Source organism: Lissotriton helveticus, chromosome 6, assembly GCF_964261635.1.
Source record: "Lissotriton helveticus chromosome 6, aLisHel1.1, whole genome shotgun sequence".
NCBI lineage: Eukaryota > Metazoa > Chordata > Amphibia > Caudata > Salamandridae > Lissotriton > Lissotriton helveticus.
The window spans coordinates 1,502,452,898-1,502,476,550 of NC_136067.1; positions in this window are offsets into that span (position 1 = coordinate 1,502,452,898).

Sequence of the window (23,653 nt, forward strand, 5' to 3'; positions counted from 1 at the left end):
AAGAAACTTTAGAAACAGTGCAAGGCTTGTTGGAAGCTGAAAACCATGAGAGTATTACACCTATTAGCTTCATTATGCAGCTGGCTTGTTTGGCGATGACTGAAAACTTTTTTCAGTTTGAGGACTCGCTTTACCTCCAAATATCTGGGACGTCTATGGGCAGCATTTTTGCCCCGAGCCTAGCTAATCTGTATGTTTATGCTTTTGAAACACGTCATGTACTCGACCACAACAACCCCTTTTTTCACCATCTGTTGTTGTGGAAGAGATACATTGACGATGTTCTAGTGGTGTGGAGAGGGGATAGCATCTCACTGATAGCCTTTCAAACTTGGCTCAATACACAGAACCGCTACCTTAGATTCACAGTGGAATCAAGTAAAGTGGAGCTCCCCTTCCTTGATTTACTCATCATTCCTCTTGATGGACATTTGGCTAGCAGACTCTACCGCAAGCCCATGTCGAGGAACTCGCTACTTCGCTTTGACAGCCATCATCCCCGATCCCTACGTGAAAATCTGCCCTTTGGACAGTTTCTTAGGGTGCGGAGGAATTGTTCAGAGCGAGTAAATTTTGAGGAACAGTCACGAGAATTGGCGGGCAAATTAAAACAAAGACTATATCCGCCCACTCTTATCCAAAAGGCACGGAAAAGGGCTTTCAATAATCCACGAGAGGTTCTACTGGCTCCACCATGTGAGAAGCCACCTTTGGAGAATCTTACCTTTGTGACCACCTTCAACACAGCTTCAACACAGGTGCAAAAAATAGTGCGAAAAAACTGGCGCATTTTAAACACTGCAGGTACAAAGATTCCACTGCCGCTCTTCGCTTTCAAGCGGAGTAAAAACTTACGTGATGAACTTGTTCACACGAGACCCCGGGGCATGATTACCAACACAGTCACTCCACTATGGAACCTTCCGCCAGTACAAGGGCACTATCCGTGTGGCACGTGCTCTGTGTGTCCACTGACGGAGAAAACCATGACAATTGACATAGGCACTCAACGTCCATGGATACTTAAGTGCCACACAAATTGTAACAGCGAAAGAGTCATATATCTGATTACCTGTCCCTGCTCCCTTCGCTATGTAGGGATGACATCCAGAAAAGTTAAACTCAGAATACAAGAACATATGAGTACCATCAGACGCAATAGACAAGCAACGCGTCTCACTAATCATTTCCTCACAAAAAAACACAAAGCTGAGGAAATGAAGTGGGTAGTCCTGGAGCAGCCTTTCATCCCTAAACATGTTAAAGACATCTCTCGATATCTTTTCATTAGGGAACAGAAGTGGGTTTTTAGGCTTCATTGTGATACCAATGGGCTAAATGATGACATCCCATGGATACAGTTCTAGTCTCTGATTCTCAGATCCAACTCTAGATAGTGCTGGGGTTACTCTGACCTTCTGACTACTGTCCGCCTTGTAGGAGTGCTCCTCCATCACACAGCCTTACTATGGCTATATAAATGCAGCGTTTTCCATCATTGTGATAGGTCTCAGGATGGACCAATCGGGTGTGCCATATATATTCGACTCACTTTGGGCTCTATATATCGGTTTTTTATACCCCTCAACGCTCCTCATCCAGTTCTACATGTAAATTATAACTGTTTTCGCCTACACAACCTGCTTAGACCTGAAGATGTATGGATCTACACACACAGGGTTTTAGTGACATCGCACGCAGCTGGGAACGTTTTGATAACTACTAGCTACCCTTATACAGGTTTCCATCCGCCCGGTAGTTGTCTGTCTATTCGGTAAGGACGCCTGGAAATACGGCGTCTCTAATGCCGATAATGGCTAAACAGGATTGGTTCCAGCGGGGACCAATCAGATTGCTCATATAGCCATTTGAGCCAATGGGCTCCCCGGACTCCACGCACATTCATTTCGGCTATTTTCGAGCCGTGAATTTCTATTTTTCCATCGCTTTTTACCACACTAGGCTGTTTGCATTTACATTTTACCACACTGAAACATAAAACTAAGATGCACTGTATCTAACGGCGCAATAGGATTGGTTTTAGTGACGACCAATCAGATCGCTTGCACAGCCTTCTGAGCCAATGGGCTCCCCGGAACACATTTTAACCTATTTAGGCTCTTTATAGAACTTTCGAGCCGCGTATTCTTTCGGGTTTTTTCTCCATTACTCTCCATTCTGCTGTTTGCATTTACTATACTGCAGCATATAACTCATAACTAAGTGTATTTAACACTACAATATTGTGGAAACATACTCGATTGGACAATTCTTTATTGTCCAATCAGCAGCCGTTTCGAGCAGCTTCCGCTGTGGTCAGCCCATGGCCTTTTTAAAGACCTTCTTCACTGTCCTCGGTACCTCCACCTCGGCTCAGTTAAGGCCCAAGGTACCGACGGACGGGTTGGTTGCATACTTTTCCTCCTTACAAGCTTGCTGACCACGCTGCTGTGATTCTACATCTCACGCTAGCTCGATTCTCTGGGAACCCATTAATCTAGATCAGTTGCTAGGTTCCAAGGAGAGGGTGGTCCACTCTCCTATTCTACCAGCATACTCTTTTGGTGTTCCCTTCTGAGTTTAGTGTCATTAGTCAGTTTTTCTGACCTGTGGAGCGCCTTTCTAGTCCACTACTTTTTGTTTAAAAATAGGTAATTTGAGGAAATCTAAACAACAACCTTGGATTATTTAATCTTCTAATTCTTTGATTTGTTATTTTCCAAATAGAGTCATTTGACAAATGGGTATGTTGTTTTTCCCCCCTCTTTTCTATTTCCTCAGAGCGGGGCCTCTTTTAGACCTGAGTGAGTGCCAGGCGAGGTGAGGCCCTCCCCCATTAAACTTTTGGGTGAGTTTGTTTGACTGTTTTCTTCACTCAAGATTTAAGTCAATATATGTGATGTATACTATATACAATGCTGCTCTTGTACAATGTTTGCATGTATGTCATGTGTCTGTTTTTAAATTTCTAATACAGGTGAGAATCTACTGACCTACCATGAGGTACACGGTAGGCATCCACAAGAATTGTGGTTTCTCTATCAAGTGATTATTAACTTGTATAGTGTTTGTTGCAGTAGTATCGTTAATCTTAGGTCCTGAAGAAAGCCTTGTTAGGCTGAAACATGTCGACCAGCTCCATCTGATTGATAGTGATATTTGTTCCAACACTATCCTTATACTGTTGCTTTTAATATTACCCTTGTGATGACCCACCCCTAATAAAGTAGTTTTGTCTTGGCATCACATTAGGTAATTTTACTTCACTTTTTTCTTTCACCTTTTTTCACTGCAACTTCTCCCATCTAGCCGTGTTATCTATATTTGTTCTTTGTCACTGGATGATCTGTTGATAGGTCTCCTCACAATATCATCAGGTGAGAGACCTTACGGATACCAGTCTGTTTACAAAAAATCCCAGATGACGAGATTCCGCCAAGTGGTGGGCTGATGGGAGTATTTATGTTTTGTTCTCACACTTTTTCCTAGTCCTCTTGGATCAGACACCAGTTCATGCATGCTCTCTCCCATAATTGACATACAATATTGAGCTTATTACAGACTTATAGTATCCCTTGTGTTTATATTATAGTTAGATTGGGGGATAGGATACTGAATAGGTCTTTAAACTTGTTTCCCCTACAGACCCTCGTATACAGGTGTTTTTGTCAGAGGGAGGCCTCCCCATGCTTTTAACAGTTTTTTCACTTCAACTGTTATCCTATCCAAGTTTATCTTAGTTATCTTGTCTAGATTTTTAATCAGATCTATTCCTAGATATCTAATTTTCTCCCTGGTGTAGCTATTATTTACCTGGGTGTTCCAGCTCATAATCTCCGTTTTAGATTGATTAGTTTGATAACCGTATACCCTCCCAATTTTGCTAAAGTGTCTTCTATCGCTTTGATAGATCTTACATAGTTGTCAGTGAAGATCATCAGATCGTTGCATACAAAGCAATTTTTTTACCCATCCTTGATGCTTAAAAGGAGTTATATCGGGATGAGATCTGAGCCTATTTGCCAGAGGCTCAATATATAAATTAAAAAGAAGCGGGGATAAGGGACATCCCTGTCGAGTCCCTCTTTTGATATATATGTTCTCTGTTAAAGTCCCATTCATTAGGACCTTGGCTTTTGGGGCTCTATAGAGTTCTTTAATCGCTCCCTGAAAATTATCTCCTAAATTATATTTTTTTAATGTTTAATTCAGGAATGTCCAATTCACCCTATCAAACGCTTTGGCCGCGTCCAGTGTAATTATAGTCAGAGGTGTTTTCTCAGTTACTGCTATGTATATTGACCCAATAAGCTTCTGTGTTATGTCTTGCAATTGCCTGCCCCTTACGAACCCTTTTTGATCTTCTTTTATCAAATTTCCTGCTATTTTCCCTAGCCTTTTTGCTAAAATTTGTGTGAAGATTTTATAATCACAATTAAGCAGGCTAATGGGGCGGTAAGATTCACATTTTGCAGGGTTTTCCCCTGGTTTTAACAAGATGCTTATTGTTGCGTCATTCCAAGAGTCAGGAAGTTTCCCCTTCTCTAAGTAGATTTTGTTCAACAGGTTTGTGAGCGGGAGAGCCAAGACCTCACTTAGTTTGATATATAATTCATTTGGAAGAGCGTCCGGCCCTGCAGCCTTGCCTCTCTTTAGGCCTTTCAACACTTCTTCTACCTCCTCTTTAGTAATTAGGGAGTTCAACTCCTCTTTTTCCAAACTCGTTAATTTTGGGAGTTCCAGATTTTCAAGGTACTTATTTAAATCCTCGCTTGATGGAATAGTATCTTCTGTACATAAAGCTGAGAAAAAATCTACAAATTCTTTCATTAATACTGCTTCTTCTGAACTTGGCTCTGTGGCACCTTGCGGCTGAATATTAACTATCTTGTTCCTACTGGCGTCTGTCTTTGTTTTCCAAGCCAGTAGCTTACTGCACCCCTCCCCATACTCGTAGTGGGCTAATTTACTTACTTCCCATCTCTCCCTCACCTACACCCTTCTTAATACAATCGCGGACAGTAATTCCATCAACAGCAACTATATATGGGTAATGATGCACTGGCACAAACTGTAGTGCCACTCAAGTCAATTTCCACTGCACTGACTTACTCACCCAAAAATCTGCTTAACACTGAATGAGTTGCAGGTAAACTCCAAAACACAGCAGCTCATTCAATGAAAATTAACATATAGCTCTCATCACATACACATTTTCACACAATACTCAAGTAACCCAAAACAACTATTTAAAATGGTTGTAACTCTTGTTAGCGCCCAACTACCAGGACACAGAGAATCACATGGCACATGAGCCAAAAGAACAAACAGAATGCACAGGCAGGCTTGTTGGAGGACAACTAAGAAGTGGTACAAAAACACAAACCTTTCCCAACAATGACACATGATAGTGAACATCACAGTGACACACAAACAACCTCGCAATTTTTTCTAATACCATTGGATACCTATCTGCTGGCAAATGAATGGTGAGGCAATACCCCAGCAAACTCTTCATCTCTTCCACTAGATGACTGACTCTATGGGAAGAAGGAGGTACTGTGCCTAAGGAAGTGCTACATTCTACTACATGGAAGTTAAAAACATCCAAGCTATCATCCTTGCAGTCTCTGTACAGGACACCACAAATACAAGGAGGGGAGCAACCATAACCAATAGAACAGCCAGGATGACGTTTGAATGGAATTCCAAAATCTCCACCAGATTTCCGTCCCACGGTGCTAGTCTGCATACACCCACAGTAGTAAATCATCATACCATACCCAACTCTGGAAAATGTAACTTCGGCTCCAGTAGTTTGGCAACTTGATCCCTTGCCAGACACATCTTGAAAGCTTGCATAATGAAGCAATGTAGAACATGTGAACTGTCATCCTCAAAGCGCAGCAACTCAGAACGCCAACATGGTACTAGATTCTGGCATACTTTTGCCGAGAACCAACGGATGCACCATAAGAAATGTAAACACCTCCAGGAGCTTCAAACCTACAGGTCTAACAATGGTCATAGCAGCCAGCAGAAGCACAGGACAACCCATTAGTCAATTTGCAAATTCTACATCCCATCAACATGATATTCAGTACATGCCAGGTGCTATCTGCCACAAAGGCCTCAGGGGTCTAGACCTCAATTTCCACAGAGGAAATCACTAGTGACACCAGCTCGACCATCAGGGATCACCAGTTGACTGCAGCCACGTACCGCACAAAGCCCAACTGGCCAGATATTGTCCTTCACAAAAGATCTTCTTGTGAAGATCCTCTACTACTCAAGCCAAAGACAGAAAACTCTATGGAATCCTTTGTGGCACATTATTGCTCAGGATTAAAACAGGATTAAAACATTCACATAGCTTCAGATCTCAATATTAGATATAAAAATCTGTTAAGAAGAAGTTGCACATGGGGGCGTGGCCAAGCCGGCGGCTTAGATGGCCGCGCGGTAGAGACGCTCCGGGGAACACACGGGCCCATTTGTAATTTCCCCAACATGCAGTGACTCCAAATATGCGGAAATGCCAGCGGAATGAGCAGGGGGCGATGCTTAACGCAGATGGCTGATTGAAGATCGTGGACTGCCCGCAGGCGCGAAGTAGGAGCGATCCAGGAGAGACTAGGGAGAGACCTGTGTCGAGGCTCCTGGACTTTCAGCGCATTTCCTCCCGGACAGACTCGGCAGAGTGAGCAACGACGCAGGAGGACTTGAGCACTGGAGCGGTGAGTGACGACTGCTCCGGTGTCCCTCTCGGCCCCCCCCCCCCGCCTGGCAGCCCGTCATCGCACATACAAACTGGACTGCTGTCCCAGCCCCCGCAATCTCCCCCCCGGTGAATGTTGCGATGCACGTGAACGGTGCAATGAGCTTCAGCAATCAGGGGCTCGGGCGGCGGCCGCGCTCTGCAGAGGCAGGGGAGCGATAATCCTGCAACAAAAGGGCGAGGGCAAAAAGATCGGCCCGCCAAATATTGCCTCCATTGCTGCAGGACGCCAGTCAGCCGATCAGTCAGCAGCGGGGCTACGCCAGTCAGTAGCCCCCCATGGTTGATGTAGTACTTCAGCACTAAGTGCGCCGCCATAGAACATACAGCCCTACTGAACCACCACCCTCAGCTTACAACTGGATGTCCACCACAGGCTGCCAAGTCTACCGGTCTCACTTGTTCTGAACTTCTCCAAAGGCTCCGGGAATCTCCGCAGGCCTCTAGTACACGCCGGCTCCAGTACTGAACATGCGCCTATTCGACGCCATTTGAACCTTCAGCCCTCGGTTCAGTCTTTCACACGTCAGCCACCACTCAGTTAGCCGAGTAGCTTCCCATGACCAATCCCTATACTATTTGTCACACTGCAGAGGTTCACTCCAGGCACCGTTGATGAGGTATGGGCCGTAAGGATCCCAAACAGAGGACTCTTCCGTTTGAAAAAGTAGCGGAAGGCGCGCCACTGCAGCACGCTGGAATGGCTGAGGGCACGCAAGCAGTGGAAAACGCAGCTGGTCCTGAGTTACCTGTCACCACACTGCTGCAGGAAATGAGGGCTGGATTCAAGGCGCTGGACTCTCGCTTTGACAGCTTGGACAAGAGCATTGCAGACATAGGAGCCAAACTACAAGTCCTTGATTGGCGACTCGACATCGCAGGAGGCCCGCATATCGGACATCGAAGATGGGACAGCTCAATCCCTTAAGAGGCTGGAGAGAGCGGAACGGCTACTAAAGGAGGTGGCGATTAAAAATGAAGAATTAGAAGCCCGAAGTCGCTGCTATAACGACCGCATCATGGGAGTTCCGGAGACGATGGCGATGGGCCGGATGGATCAATTTGTGGAAAAGTTACTAACTAACTTGTTTGGAACAGAGGCCTTTACGTAGGGCTTTGTGGTAGAGAGAGCCCACCGATTACTGGGCCCCAGACCTAATCCTGACCTCCCCCCCAGACCCATAATAGAGCGTCTTCTTAATTTCCGAGACTGAGACACTGCGCTAAGGTTGGCAAGGGATCGTGGGGAGGTAACCTGGCAGGGGTTGAAATTGTCCTTCTATCCTGATTTTACTACAATGGTCCAAGAAGCCCGCCGAAAATTCAACGAAGTGAAGGCCACACTGCGTAATCTGGGTCTCAAATACGGCATGCTCTATCCGGCGAGACTGAGGGTTGACATAGGTGGCAGGTCCCGTATTTTCAGTCTTTCACACGTCAGCCACCACTCAGTTAGCCGAGTAGCTTCCCATGACCAATCCCTATACTATTTGTCACACTGCAGAGGTTCACTCCAGGCACCGTTGATGAGGTATGGGCCGTAAGGATCCCAAACAGAGGACTCTTCCGTTTGAAAAAGTAGCGGAAGGCGCGCCACTGCAGCACGCTGGAATGGCTGAGGGCACGCAAGCAGTGGAAAACGCAGCTGGTCCTGAGTTACCTGTCACCACACTGCTGCAGGAAATGAGGGCTGGATTCAAGGCGCTGGACTCTCGCTTTGACAGCTTGGACAAGAGCATTGCAGACATAGGAGCCAAACTACAAGTCCTTGATTGGCGACTCGACATCGCAGGAGGCCCGCATATCGGACATCGAAGATGGGACAGCTCAATCCCTTAAGAGGCTGGAGAGAGCGGAACGGCTACTAAAGGAGGTGGCGATTAAAAATGAAGAATTAGAAGCCCGAAGTCGCTGCTATAACGTCCGCATCATGGGAGTTCCGGAGACGATGGCGATGGGCCGGATGGATCAATTTGTGGAAAAGTTACTAACTAACTTGTTTGGAACAGAGGCCTTTACGTAGGGCTTTGTGGTAGAGAGAGCCCACCGATTACTGGGCCCCAGACCTAATCCTGACCTCCCCCCCAGACCCATAATAGAGCGTCTTCTTAATTTCCGAGACTGAGACACTGCGCTAAGGTTGGCAAGGGATCGTGGGGAGGTAACCTGGCAGGGGTCGAAATTGTCCTTCTATCCTGATTTTACTACAATGGTCCAAGAAGCCCGCCGAAAATTCAACGAAGTGAAGGCCACACTGCGTAATCTGGGTCTCAAATACGGCATGCTCTATCCGGCGAGACTGAGGGTTGACATAGGTGGCAGGTCCCGTATTTTTGATACACCGCATGAGGCACAGGAGTTCTTCTGGTCGTACAGGCAGAAAACCACACAGGCAGTGGTGGGCGGATCTCAATCCTCCCCGCCGCACAGCGGCTCGGATGCAAGTGCCAAACTTTTTTCGAATCCTGGTACTGGCTGACGCAAGTATCTGCTTTAAACTCACTTTTATATTTCTTTGGGAAATCTCTGATACTGTTCTAAGTTTTTACACATGGCTTGTTTCTCCACGTGCTGCCACCCGCCAAGGTCTATCTGCTTAGTTGGTTCACACCCATCATAGGGCTTTTAGTTGGCGTTATGTTTACTCAACAGAGAGTTCCTATGTACGAAATGTTAGAGTATTTCTTGTGGGTTGGCCTCCTCTGGGTTGACGGGGGCTGGGAGGTGGGAGGTGGGCGGGGAAGGGAAAAAATTGCTTTAATTGTTTGTCTTCCCACCATGTTATAATGGTCTTGGAAATATTTGACGATTGCCACAGTACAGACAGGATAAGATGCACACTTTTCATAGATGACTCACTTGGGTAATATAGCTGGCCCCTCTGCACTGTCCTTGCTGTCCTGGAACGTCAGAGGCCTCAATGATAATCACAAACGCAGACAGGTGCTTCACTATCTTATCCGGCACAATATAGATATCCCGTACTTGCAGAAAACACATTTACCCCCCACCGACGCACAACGTTTTGGCACTAGCTGGGGCGCCCATAGGTATTTTGCAAATGATAGCAACTATGCTAGGGGTACTGCTTTCCTGATACATAAAAGGGTTCCCTTTAACCTCAGTGAAGTCCTTCTCGACCCGGAAAGCAGATATATTATAGTAATTGGTTCCCTGTGCGGCCACAGAACTGCACTGATAAACGTCTATGCCCCGAACGTAGATGCACCCAAATTTTTCCAAGCAATGGGCGCCCGGCTGGCAAAGTATGCACCCCAGAAGATGCTCATGGGTGGGGACCTTAACTTACTACTTGACCCAGTACTAGACAGTACCTCTAGTGCCCCTGATTCCAAGCCACCGCACAGAAACCTTGCGCAATCTCCGTGACCATTACGCCTTGGTCGATGTCTGGCGGCGCCGCAATCCTACATTGACTAAGTACACTCACTACTCCGGCCAGCATGACACCTGGACCAGGATAGACTACTGGTTATTTACTATTGATGTCCTTGACTGATTTTATTTCCACAAGACACTACCTCGCACATACTCCGATCACTCCCCGATAGTATTACACCTGAAACTTCCGTGGGCAGAGGTGTACGAGCGGCAATGGTGCTTCCCAGGCAGGGCACTGCAAGACGAAGTATTCAAAGCAGAGTTACGGGAAGTGAGAGACGACTACGTTGAACTCAATACCGGTTCGTTTGACACCAGGGCGGTACTATGGGAAGACTTTAAAGCCGTCATTAAAGGTGTCTGCATTTCTAAGCACACAGGTATGCTCAAAGATCTCCACTCCACAATAACCCGCATGGAACGAGACATCGCAGAGCTTGACTCTCAGTCCTCGGTGTCACCGACCCCTGACTATCAGGCAACTAGACTTGCACTTCTGACTGAATACAGAGACACTGCTGACCGGGAAATAATGTATCTGGGGAAATACCACTCGGCTCGGCGTTATGTAGAGGGAGACAGGCCGGGGAGGGTACTAGCACAAATACTGAGACCTCCGTATAGTAAGTCATATATTACAGAGCTCCAATCAGTTGCCGGCGAAACGCTCGACACTACCACTGCCATCCGGGATGAATTCATAGACTATTATACCAGTCTTTACACATCTCGGATGGGCGCGGACGACGCTGCCCGGACGGACTATCTCGAGGAAATCGCATTGGTGTATTTGGAGAAATACATGCAAGATTTCATGGCGGAGCCCATATCAGTAGATGACGTCACACGCGCCATGAAACAATATGGGGCTCAACCGCCCCAGGGCCAGATGGCTTTACGGGCGATTTTTATAAAGAGTTTAAGGATCTCCTGGATCCGCAGCTCATCGAACTTTACGCAGACGCATTTGAAAAGCAGATACTTCCCCCCACCTTTCGGGAGGCAGTCATAATTCTCCTCCCCAAACCCGGCAAGGATCATAGACAATGTGGCCTGTATCGCCCTTTGTCCTTACTTAACTTAGATTACAACATTTTGGCCAAAGCCTTGGCTAATAGGCTAGCTCAATTAATGGAGTTCATTATCTCCCTGGTGCAGTCTGGCTTCGTTCCACACCAATCTACTTCATTGAATCTACGCACACTGTTCGCGGTGTTGCACAGAATACAACCGGACACCCCCGCAGCCGCGATATTACTGAACTCAGAGAAAGCATTCAACTCTTTGGAGTGGCCTTTCCTCCTAGAAGTGATGAGACGTATGGGCTTACCCTTCGGTTTCATCGCAGCAGTCGCTCTACTGTATAATAGGCCAGTGGTGTGACTCTGTCTCAATGGCACCCTTTCTGCACCCTTTAGGCTGTCCCGCGGGACATGACAGGGTAGTCCCCTGTCTCCACTCTTGTTTATCCTAGCAATGGATCCGCTGATTAGGCATTTTCAAGAACGCCACATGCACTGTGGACTGCAGCTCAACACTGGTCCCTTCTTAGTTTCACTTTACGCAGATGACACCATCTTATACGTCCGAGAGTTCACTATTTTTCCATTACCTTCGGGCACGACCCCCTGGGAGTGTGAGTATCCCCTGGAGTGGTGCCAGGACTCGGTAAAGTATCTTGGTATACACATACATCAGGATACCTCTCACATCATCCGTTTAAATTATGGCCAAGCCGTTCACAGACTGGTGTAAAAAGATTCATGTTATGTTATGTTAAATTAATTTTGTATAGCGCACAGCTACCCAACAAGGGTTTCCCAGCACTAAGCCTGACAGAGGGGCAAAAAGAAACAAAACTGCAGAAGGAAGCAAACTATTGGTTAAATAACCACGTTTTTAAAAGTTTCCGAAAATTCATGTAAGAAGTTTCATTGCGAAGTGCGATAGGAAGAGAGTTCCACATGGATAGGCCAAGGCAAGCAAATGAGCGACCTCCCATTCTAGAAAGTTTAATCCTCGGCACCAGGAATTTTCCCTGAGTGGTCGATCGTAATAGACGAGAAGGTTGGTAAGTTTGGACTAAGGTTTGCATGTATTTAGGAGCAGAGCCAACCATGATTTTATACATGTAACTCAGGGCCTTAAACTTAACATGGTTTTCAATCCTGAGCCAATGAAGGTTACGCAAAGCACTGGAGGTGGGGGATGTTTTAGAAAGCTGACAGCAGCCTGGCAGCAGAGTTTTGTACTACCTGCAGCCTCCGCTTGATATCCTTATTTGAGCCCAAATAAAGGATGTTACCGTAGTGGCTGATAGGTTGCTGAGACTGCCATTATCGTTAGCGGGCAGAGTTGCAATTCTGAAAATGGTGGTACTTTCAAATTTTTATATCTTTTTAATAATATACCAATTCCGCTAACGGACGTTTTTTTCCCCGCACACTTCGTTCCCATCTGATCCGATTGGTCAGGGGAGGGAGACAGCCGTGCATCGGTTGGTCTATCCCCGCACTGCCATATGACAGGGGGGATAGAGTGTTCCCGACTTCCAACTGTATTATTTAGTGGCACAATGTCGACACACACTCTTGGTACCACCCTGACGCATGCATTCCGTTTCTACGACCAGGGGCGGACTTGATGCTTCCGGATAAATCATCCACAGTATTCCCCGGAGGATTGCCTCGCGACAGATGTGACATACAAACAGTTTCTACCACCTCCTGGGCACGGGGGAAATTGAGGAAAAAAAATTACTCTAATTAATGTAATTAACTAATTAATATTAATTAATTACCAATTAATTATTAATTAAAAATATGTACAAATTTATATTAATTAATTAACTAATTAATATTAATTAATTACCAATTAATTATTAATTAAAAATATGTACAACATTATATTAATTAATTAACTAATTAATATTAATTAATTACCAATTAATTATTATTTAAAAATATTTACAAACATATATTAATTAATTAACTAATTAATATTAATTAATTACCAATTAATTATTAATTAAAAATATTTACAAACATATATTAATTAATTAATTATTATTAAATTACTTCCCACCCTATTCCCCTATAAACCCACAACCCGCTCTAATACTAAAACGCAAAATGTTAACAAAATTACTAATTTTCAAACATACATTTCTAAACATATTTAGCAAACATAAAAACAACAAAATAAAATACATAACACTAAACAACAAAATTTCGATATTACTAACATACATACCTTAATCTCGATATTCTGTCTGTCGATATTATGGCACATCGATATACTATACCATCGATATTAAAACATCGATATTATTGTATATCGATATTTTAATTTCGATATTTTGTCTGCCTACCGCAACTGATGCTCATGTAAAGCGCTCTGATACCTGATACCTTCGGGTCACGTTTGCGCTATATAAAACTCCGGAAAAAAACTGCCTCAAACACTAAAATACGAACCTCCTCTTGCGGACACATCCAGTAGCAATGAGCTTAACCCAAATGTGCTTGCTAAATGCAGACACAGTGAAGCTATCAAAGAGAGAGGGATGCATAGAGTGTTCTTACTCCTAATTTGACATGGTGCATGCTTGACATAACAAAGGGTGAATAATGTTGCCTTTTGTCTGCCAAAGCCCCTGATGCGAGCTGTGTGGGCACTCAAAGGATTACTGATGTCATTGTCTTCTGATGTTGTGATCTGGGTGAGGCCTGGGTTTTTGACACTCATTGTCTTATGCAACGGGGTGAGACTCAAAAACCTTCACATACTTTACAAATTCTGATTGGAAAGTTCCTGACATGGCTAAATAGAGTACAGCACAGCTCTCTTGAAGAACAGGTGAACGAGAACTAGAGAAACACACTGGGCTCCCCACATTGACAAAATGAGACTGAAGGCAATAGCCCTGACTTCCTTTGCCCCGATACGGGTACAAAAACACACCCTAGAAATTCTCCATTCGAGATGACCAGGGACTGTGTGCAATGAAATCTCTGAAACTGACTGGAACACTCCACTATTCTACCCCCATAGGGTCCCACGCAAAGCATGGTTTTAGTATATCCAATTTAACGAATTGCGCTACGCCGACTTGACCTGCTCCAGATTACGCCGCATATGTGCTGCCCAACAGCCCATGCATCATGTGCCACCTTCATAGCCACTGCCTGGGCTTGTCCACAAATACAGAGTCCGGGTGGTCTTACCACTGTGGTGACGAATGTCGAGGGTATCAGCCTCTTTGTATACTGAGGATCTGTTCTTTAGAACTGCAGCACTGTAAGAAGGATCTAAAATAATGTATCCAAAGTGAGTGCCCCAGAGCTCATTTCCAAGGGAGAGACCCCTTTACTTCTGTGAGGGCAAAACAGTTCAAGAAATTAGAGTGGTCTATGGGTGAAGCAAAGGCATTCGGGTTTCCAATGACCAGAGACGTTTTCTGGCATGGGGAAAGTGGGCTCTGGCCCAGGGCCCCAGACCTTCATGGAGGCCAGAGATAGAGCCAGCTCTGCTCTACAGACTCTTGCCATGAGGACCTTTAATAATTCTTAAACAGATGGTTTTAAATCCTGTTTTCCTTTGTTTTTAATGTGGGCGATGTGTGAGAGTCTATTACAGACATTTTACAGAGAAATGTGTTTATGTTTCATGCAACATCCACAAAAAACTTTCTTTTGAATCGAAATAGGTCATTACATATTAGAAATGGGAGGGTGTCACAGACATTATTTGCAGTAATATTACTGAGCTGCTGCAGTGTTACAATATTGTCACTACCCCTGAATATTAGATGTAAACACATTTAGAATTTGGATGAGTGCGCTGGTGCACTGTCAGTGACCTGTCCAAATAAGGCATAAAATAGTTGAAAGTAACTGGAACATAACTTCAAAGTCATTCTGAACAGGGCCCCCCAAAATTCGTTTGGCCTAGGGCCCCTAAAATCATTAAGATGCCCCTGCCAATGGCACCAACGCTGCTTCTTCATGCCCATTGTTTGCCAGTGAACTTTGTACAGAATGTAAAGATGCTTCACCGGTGATACACAGTATTGCACATGGAGCAGGAAGAGAAGGGGGAGTGGATGGGAGGGGAGATTGACAACATTGATTTCCATTGTGTTTTGCATTGGTATATAAAATCAACTATATATAACCCATATGCAGCATAAGGGTAATGGATTACTTTTCTCCTGGCCCTAAATAATACTGCATGCCACATTCGTTAAATTCGATGTGGTCATTGCTCGAGTCCTGGAGTCTATTTTGTCTTCCCGACCAGCATAATCTCTGCCCTTGCTGCGGCCCGGGGTGTTTGGCAAACACTGGAGGTCAAAGTCTATACATAGACGAGGGGCTGGGAATGCAAGGTGTGGACAGCCGAGATAAAATAGAGTGCCTAAAAGTGTTTTGTCTGGTCCGCATCCAGCTTTAAAGGTCAAAGGTCAAGGGCTGGCCTAAAAAGCACAGAAAGTGCGGTGCAACCCCCCCCCCCCTTCACATACTTTGAAACAAAAGGCATTCAGACGCTTGGAAGCAATGGAGGCAGGAGGACTAAATGTTCCTTTCATATCCCAAGAAAGGATTGCTTTGCAAAGACAGGCATTAATTGACTTCAGCGCATAACCTGCTGGGGTCAAACGTGTTTGAACAATGTTAATAATACCACCAGGTGAACTTTTCAGAACCGAGGCACAGTTTAATGAGATTAGATCAGACAGCCCCTTTTTCAGACCTTCATTTATCATCAAAGACAAAGTGGCAGGTATTTGTCAACTGAGGTAGTAAAATGATATAGCACAGCGGTGCCCATGCCGGGCCTTGCACGTTTCCCTCTTTTCTTTTACTGTGCCTTGGAAAAATCTGTCACCACTGGCAAGGGGAAACATAATTCATGCAGGACAATAATACATGTAATTTCCTTTACATGTCGTTATGATTCACAAGTGTTTTCTTCAAAAACTAAAGTTAAAAGCAGCGACCGTGGTGACCAATTTGCGCGGATGTGTTTCTCAGCACTTCTGCAAACAAAAAATGTATACAAATCCAAATTGAAATCTTTTAAAAATAATGTATCTCCTTAAAAGCTTTTTCCCTTAGTAAAGCTCATTTACCCCTATTGGGGTTGTTTTTCCAATTGTTATATATATTTTTGTATTCTTAACTCTTTTTGATGCCTTCTTCTTATGTACTGATGCTTTACATTGTATATCCTCTTTAATTAAGCTCTTTAAACTTAAAAAAATAATGTATTACAGCTGCTATGTGATTCCTTTTCACTTATGGTCCCATGGCCTGTTTTTTGTAAAAGGAAACTGTTGCCTTTTATTTCAGTCCAAACACACTGAGGAAACTGTTCATATAGTAAAAGGATAGGGCTGGATACACAAAGTTAAACCTACAACCGGAGATCACCTACAAATAGACATACATTTCCACTTAATTGCAATTCTAGGGGCAGATTTACGCCTAGTAGAAGGAGTACATCATCACTACCTTACATGAATGGGTGGGGGCATATCAAACTCAAAATGTGTGATAAAATGTACCACTATCTTTGCAATCTTATTTTAGTCTTATTTTAGTTATAAATCCGCATAATGTAGTTCTACATAGTGTAGGCTAAAAAAATCAGATATGGTTATGAAGTAAATCCCAAAAAACACTGAAATATCACAGTCATGGTTAGCTTTGCAAACCATAGGTCGCACAACTGCCATCCAAACCATAATTCAGACACGCATCACAGCTAAACAGAAGTGGGGATTTCAGGAGTTTTTAAATTTGATTTCATAACCACAAATCATCTTAAACTGTGGTTTTAGATTAATTTCAGTTTTCCGTTTGAAACATACATTAAGATGTTGCGTCCAAAGATAAGCATAAATTCTTATTAACAGTGTTTTTTCAGAAGCAAAGTAAAAAGTATTTTTCTGGTGGTTGTGTTGATATTTGTGGTGGGTAAATGATAATGCCTTTGTACCATATTTTATCATACTCTCTAATTTGCATGGCCTTCAATTATGTTCATCAGGGAAATCTGCAGGCCAGGCCTATGTAATCCAACCTTGCGGGCTAACCACTGCTTCATGTAGCCTTTGGTATTGTGCAGTGGTGATCTGTTACTGATAATTAACCACACATTCGACCTACCAACAACTGAACACACAGTTTTCAAGTTAAAGCCAATTCTGCATTCTCAACTTTGGCACAAATCCATCAAAGGGTGCCAACGTTATTAGGAAATTAAAGCTTAGCACTCCCCTTTATCTTAAACGCTCCCCTTGTCAGATCTGCATGAAACCTTAAATCTTTGCATTGGGCTTAACTTGACATATCAATAGAAAATTCAACATGCATATTCCTTATGAGTTTTGCACAGATTTTCAAAGATTGGCAGATCTATTAGCAAACATACACTTTTTTTGCTTTATCCCCCAATAACCACACACCCATGGAAAATCTGCATGGAACTCACATATTACAAGTTAGTTACATGTTTCAAGGGTCTGCCAAATTTCATGCAGGTCTATAAAATGGTTTGTGAGTTACTAGCAAATTAAAGAATTTTTCTTCTCACTTGGATCACATTGAAATCAAAGGCCCCGCACAAGACTTAACTTGCTAACATCCTGCAAACCAATATGCATATTAATTAAACAGAATTTAAGATATCATGAAATTAAGTTCTTGATTCGCAAAGGTAAATATACATGTGTATATTTACTCTGGGGTATATTCACTATTACTCCTTGGAGTAGGTCTCCACTTTTTTTTTAATCAAACATTTGATTGGGTTTCGAACAATGTAATACATTATAAGTAAACAGCTAGCAGGTGTGTATCTTAACCGAACAGTCAAACATATAGGAAAGGTAAGTCATCCAGCCTGGCTGTATCACTAATTAACACAATGTATCATAAAGCACAATGAAGGAAACAAAACAATAAACATACACCCACTAAAAGCCGCATGCCACATAATGATCTGCAAACATAATAGCTTCACTCATCCCACCCCCTGCACGTCCACCCACTCGGTATTTGATAGTCAAGTCATTAACTCTCTAATCTCCGCCTCCAGGGACCCGTCCTGCTGGGGACACAGCTCCAGGTGTTAATTAAGATCACCTACCTAGCTCTTTTTGCACTCGCTTCCGCCTGCAAGCACTCCTACCCAGCGGACTTAGCGCTGTGAGGGAGATCTCTTGGGCCATCTTTCAGCCGCCATCACCCACGTTGAAACGAGGGACACGCCCACCTGAGGCCACGCCCCCTTTAGTCGAGTTAAAAAGCGCGCTGACCTGCTATCGCGCCAGATAACTCGAACCCTTCTGAGGCACAGCCGGGAGTAGCTTAGATTGCGCATTTGCACATTGTTCTTGTAAAACTTGCTGCTGTTTTTAAAAATGAAGATCACCTGCCTAGCTCTTTTTGCACTCGCTTCCGCCTGCAAGCACTCCTACCCAGCGGACTTAGCGCTGTGAGGGAGATCTCTGCCGCCATCACCCACGCTGAAACGAGGGACACGCCCACCTGAGGCCACGCCCCCCACCCCATAAAACATGTGCATCGACCGGAAGCGCAGCGGACGAGCGCAGCGGGCGCGACGAATGCGCCACGAAGGCCCGCATAAGACAAGCTCGTCTGCGCTCGTCCGCGCCGAGTCCGGGCCATCCCCCCTGCAACTCAGTCATCAGATCCCAGATATTACAACGCTGAAACCCTCCACAGCCTTAGGCCCCCTGCCAGCATCTGCACTCGGCATATTTATCAAGCCGACGCTATGCCACAAGTCTGCCCCAAATGCTATCTTCCCCTCAAACCCAAACTAACTGCTGAACTCACGCACGACTTTCGCATGTTCTTATTGAACTGTCGCTCCTTGCCGAAACACAGGACCGAAATTGCTCTCTTAATAGAGGAATACACGCCAGACATATTGTTTCTGACGGAAACTTGGCTTACCTCGGAGTCCGACCCTGCTGTTGTAGACGCTCTCCCGTCAGGCTTCCAAATCATTCGGCAAGACCTACCTAAAGGGAGAGGAGGAGGCCTGGCAATTATTCATAAGGAACAGTTTTGCTTCCGAGTTGCCTCCGAAACCATCCTGGACTGTGAGAGCCTTGCCTTCAACATCGAACTCTCACCCAACAGCTGCTTCTCAGGCACTCTTATCTACTGCCCCCCCGGCCCCCCGAAGCAGTTCCACGAAAGCCTACCCTCAAGCGTGGCCGAACGAGTCAGCACCACATCCAATTTTACCTTGCTAGGCGATTTTAATCTTCACTTTGATTCCTTATTAGACCACACAGCCTCCACCTTGGCAGACGATCTAGCAGCCCTGCAACTCACCCAACGTGTTACAACCTCTACTCACGTTAAGGGCCACTTGCTGGACCCTGTTTTCAGCATCTGTTCTGATCTCTTAGCCGATTCACCAATCCCACTGCCATGGACAGACCACTCCCTGGTCCCCATCAGCTGGACATCGCTTAAGCCTATGCCAACTGTACCCACCACTAGGATCATGCGAGCCTGGTCCCGCTTCCCAGTTGACAACTGGTCTATCAAACTTGCCAGCACTCAACCCCTTGATCACGAGGATCCTGGCCTAGCCAACCAGACCTTCATTAACTGGATTACACAAACCCTAGATGCTACACTCCCAAAAAGTAAAATCACGCTGAAGCGCCCCCACAAAACTGCCCCTTGGTACACGCAGGCTCTCAGGGACAAGAAACGCCTATGCAGGAAATCGGAAAGACGATGGCGCTTAGATTACTCGGTAGACAATAAAACCCGCTACCGAGAATCCATCAGCGAATATAAAGCTCAAGTAAAAGCGGCCCAGGCCACATACTTCGCCAATAGAATACTGATGGCCAAGTCAAAGCCTAAGGAAATTTTCCAAATCGTGAAAGAGTTAATGAGACCCTCTCTAGGCCTGCAGGCCGCAAAATCCACCACCCACTGCAACAACGTTGCTGAGTTTTTCCACCAGAAAGTAAACACCATCTATTCAGCCTTCCCCCCCAAAAATATCACCTCCTCAGCCCAAGCCAATAAACTCTCAGCTCCCCCGCCTTTTCAACCTCAACCCACTTTGACTCACTTTCCCCCCCTAAACCTTGCAACCCTTGAATCCTTAGCGCGGAGAGTCAAATCCGGATCCCCCGATGACCCAGCCCCGCCAGACATAATAATGGCAGCCTCTCAGATCAATCTGCCTACAAGTAGGGAGGTATTACATGCATCCATCACCTCCGGCATTGTCCCGACCGTCTGGAAGCAGGCCATGGTCAGATCATTACTGAAAAAACCCAATCTAGACCCGACTGACCTAACTACCGACCCATCTCCCTGCTCCCATGGGTGAGCAAGATCCTGTAAAAATATATAAATCAACAGCTGGTAAACTTTTTAGAGGATCACCATTTACTAGACCCCACCCAGACAGGCTTTAGACCGAAACACGGGACTGAGACCGCCCTCCTCATGGTCACCGAGGAAGCCAGAAAAATCCTGGACCAAGGAGGATCAGTGGCAGTGATCCTCCTTGACCTAAGCGCGGCATTTGACACGGTCAGCCACGACACCTTGCTGCACCGTTTGTCCTGGGCCGGGATCAAGGATAAAGCCTGGTTGTGGTTTAAGTCCTTTCTAGAGGACAGATCTTTCCGAGTCTTCGAGGGTGAGTCCGTGTCCACCAGCAGACCTCTGAAGTGCGGAGTACCCCAGGGCTCCTCTCTAAGCCCCGCACTTTTCAACCTGTATATGAGGCCACTGGCTGAGGTCGTCCGTCCATTTGGGGTTAAGATCATCTCTTACGCGGACGACACGCAGCTGGTGGTCTCACTGGCGCAGGAGGCCAACCGGCCTGCGCCAGGTGGGCTTAGAGAATGCCTAGAAGAGGTGAAGATTGCAAAAAACACAGTTGATCGACAGAATGTAGAACAATGTCATACATTCACCCCAGTACAAGGATCTGGGCTTAAATCCATTGTTTTTTTGCACTCCACACCACCCTGGGTTAGACACTGGCTATATCACAAACACCCCGGCCAGATCATCGGCCAAACCCGCTCTCAAACTCCTTCATTGGCTCCCCATAAGGGAGAGAGTCAAATTTAAAGCCTTGTGTCTTGTGCACAAAACTTTGCACAACCAAGGCCCCCCAGTCCTCAGCAATTTTATCACCCCTTACATAGCCACTAGATCCCTCCGTTCCAACGCAGATAATCTCATCAATACCCCAAGATTTAGGAAAGTCCGTTCAGGAGGAAGATGCTTCTCGGTACAAGCGGCCCGTCTCTGGAATTCTCTTCCTCGTGACCTACGTCTTGAACCACAATATCTGCGCTTCAGGAAGCTGCTAAAGACACATCTTTTTCCCTAGCTCCTATGCCTTCCTCTTCGAGCTCAGCTCCCGGACCTCAGATTTACTGTTTTAGGGTTCTCTAGCGCTGGGATACCTCCGGGTGACTATGCGCTTTATAAAAATAAATAATAATAATAATAATAATAATATGCAAATCAGCTCTGACCCTGTGCCTCATGGGAACAGTCCAGTCCGAACTACCAAGCCATGTCTTTCCCAGACCGGAATCAAGCATCCAAGGACCGGTTTCTGGCTATCAGCCTTCATCAGCCTGGATAGCTTTGTTCGCCCTAAGTGTGGCAGGGTATACTCAGACGTGAGTCCCTTGTTCACTTGGCCACTGGATTCAAGATAGCCTGGCTGATGAGGATTATGAATCCGAAACCGGTCCCAGGATGCTTGTTTCCGGTCCAGGGAAGACATGGCTTGGCAGTTCGGGCTGGACTGTTCCCATAAGGCACAGGGTCAGACTGATTTGCATATGGCCATGTCTGAACTGGGGTGGCTGAGTGAACTAAAGAATGGTGATGGATTAAACCCAGATCAGTTGACTGGGGGTGACTGTTTGATTTGTTCAAACGCTCCGTCCATCATCCCCTTTTGTATCACTTTAGAAGAGGTGAAGAGCTGGATGTCCTCATCATCCCTCAAACTGAACGGGGACAAAACGGAGCTGATGCTCCTAGGCCCCCCAGATCTCTGCCTCCCCGCCTCTCTGTGGCCCTCGTGCCTGGGTCCTCCCCCAATCCCCAAAAATAACATCAAGAGCCTCGGAGTTTGGTTGGACAGATCCCTGTCCTTCAACTTCCAGGCCACAAAACTTTCAGCCACCTGTTTTGGCATCATGAGGATGTTAAAGAAAATCCTCCCCTCCTTCCCATGGAAGCCAAACAGGTGGCTATACAGGGGTTAATACAGTCACTCCTTGATTTTAACAATGTGCTCTACCTCGGCGCCCCAGAGTACACCCTGCGCCGGCTCCAGACAGTGCAGAACTGCGCAGCCCGCATACTGCTCGAGCTCCCTCACAGACAATCAGTGAGGGCCGGGCTGGTCAGCCTTCACTGGCTACCGGTGTGCCAGAGAATTCTTTTCAAGGCAATGTGTATAGCCCATCAGGCCTTCTGGGACACGAGCCCCAGGATTACCCGGGACCTAGTCACCCACTACACTCCCAGCAAAAGCCTTCGTTCTAGTCAGACCTTCCTAGCAGTGGCCCCTAGAATAAAAAGGTCCAGATCTGGTGGCAGGACGTTCGCCCACAATGCAGCTAGGACCTGGAACACCCTGCCACTGCATATTAGAGCCAACTCCAATCTTTCTGCCTTTCGCAAACAGCTAAAGACCTTCCTTTTTAACCTACCCCAATAACTCACGTTAGCCTCCTCACAGGTCTCTTATAGGTTTCTGGTTTTCTTAGCGCTTGGATGCCTCCGGGCAGCAATTCGCGCTCTACAAATTCACATCCAATCCAGTCCAATCCCTAGTAGGCAGTCCACCCTTCCCAAATTTTGTAATATTTCTTGGTGTAGCCCGAGCTATATAGATAGGACTTCCAAACCTACACAGCAGTCCAGTCCCCCTTTACAAACCTCCGGGGGTGGGGCAGAAGCCTCCCATCACGCCATTGCAACATTGCATTTGGCAATCGTAAGGCCGAACCACAGCAGGGCCCAGTGGTACATGTTCCCATCAATGCCGTCTGATATATGCAGCAGTGCACATTGCAGGGTCCGAGGCAGAGTCAGGCCCAGCACCTCCTCCAGGCAATCAAATACCCCTATTCAGAAGGGTGGCTCAAGACTATATGTAAAAAGTCCCCCATCTTGGCCCGGCAGCGCAAACATGTAGCTGATACAATAAGCTCTCTCCTCCACAGACTCTCCCTGGTATAACATGCTCTGTGAAAGTAGCACAGGTAGATAAGACTATACTGGGAGGTGATGGCCACCCCTCGGGGAGAAGCTAGCACCTCCCTCCAGTCCTCCTCCTCTGCCAGAGGGCCCAGACCATGAGTCCAAGCCTCCTGGAGGGCCTCAAAGTATGAGGAGCATTGACCACTGGAGACCGTTA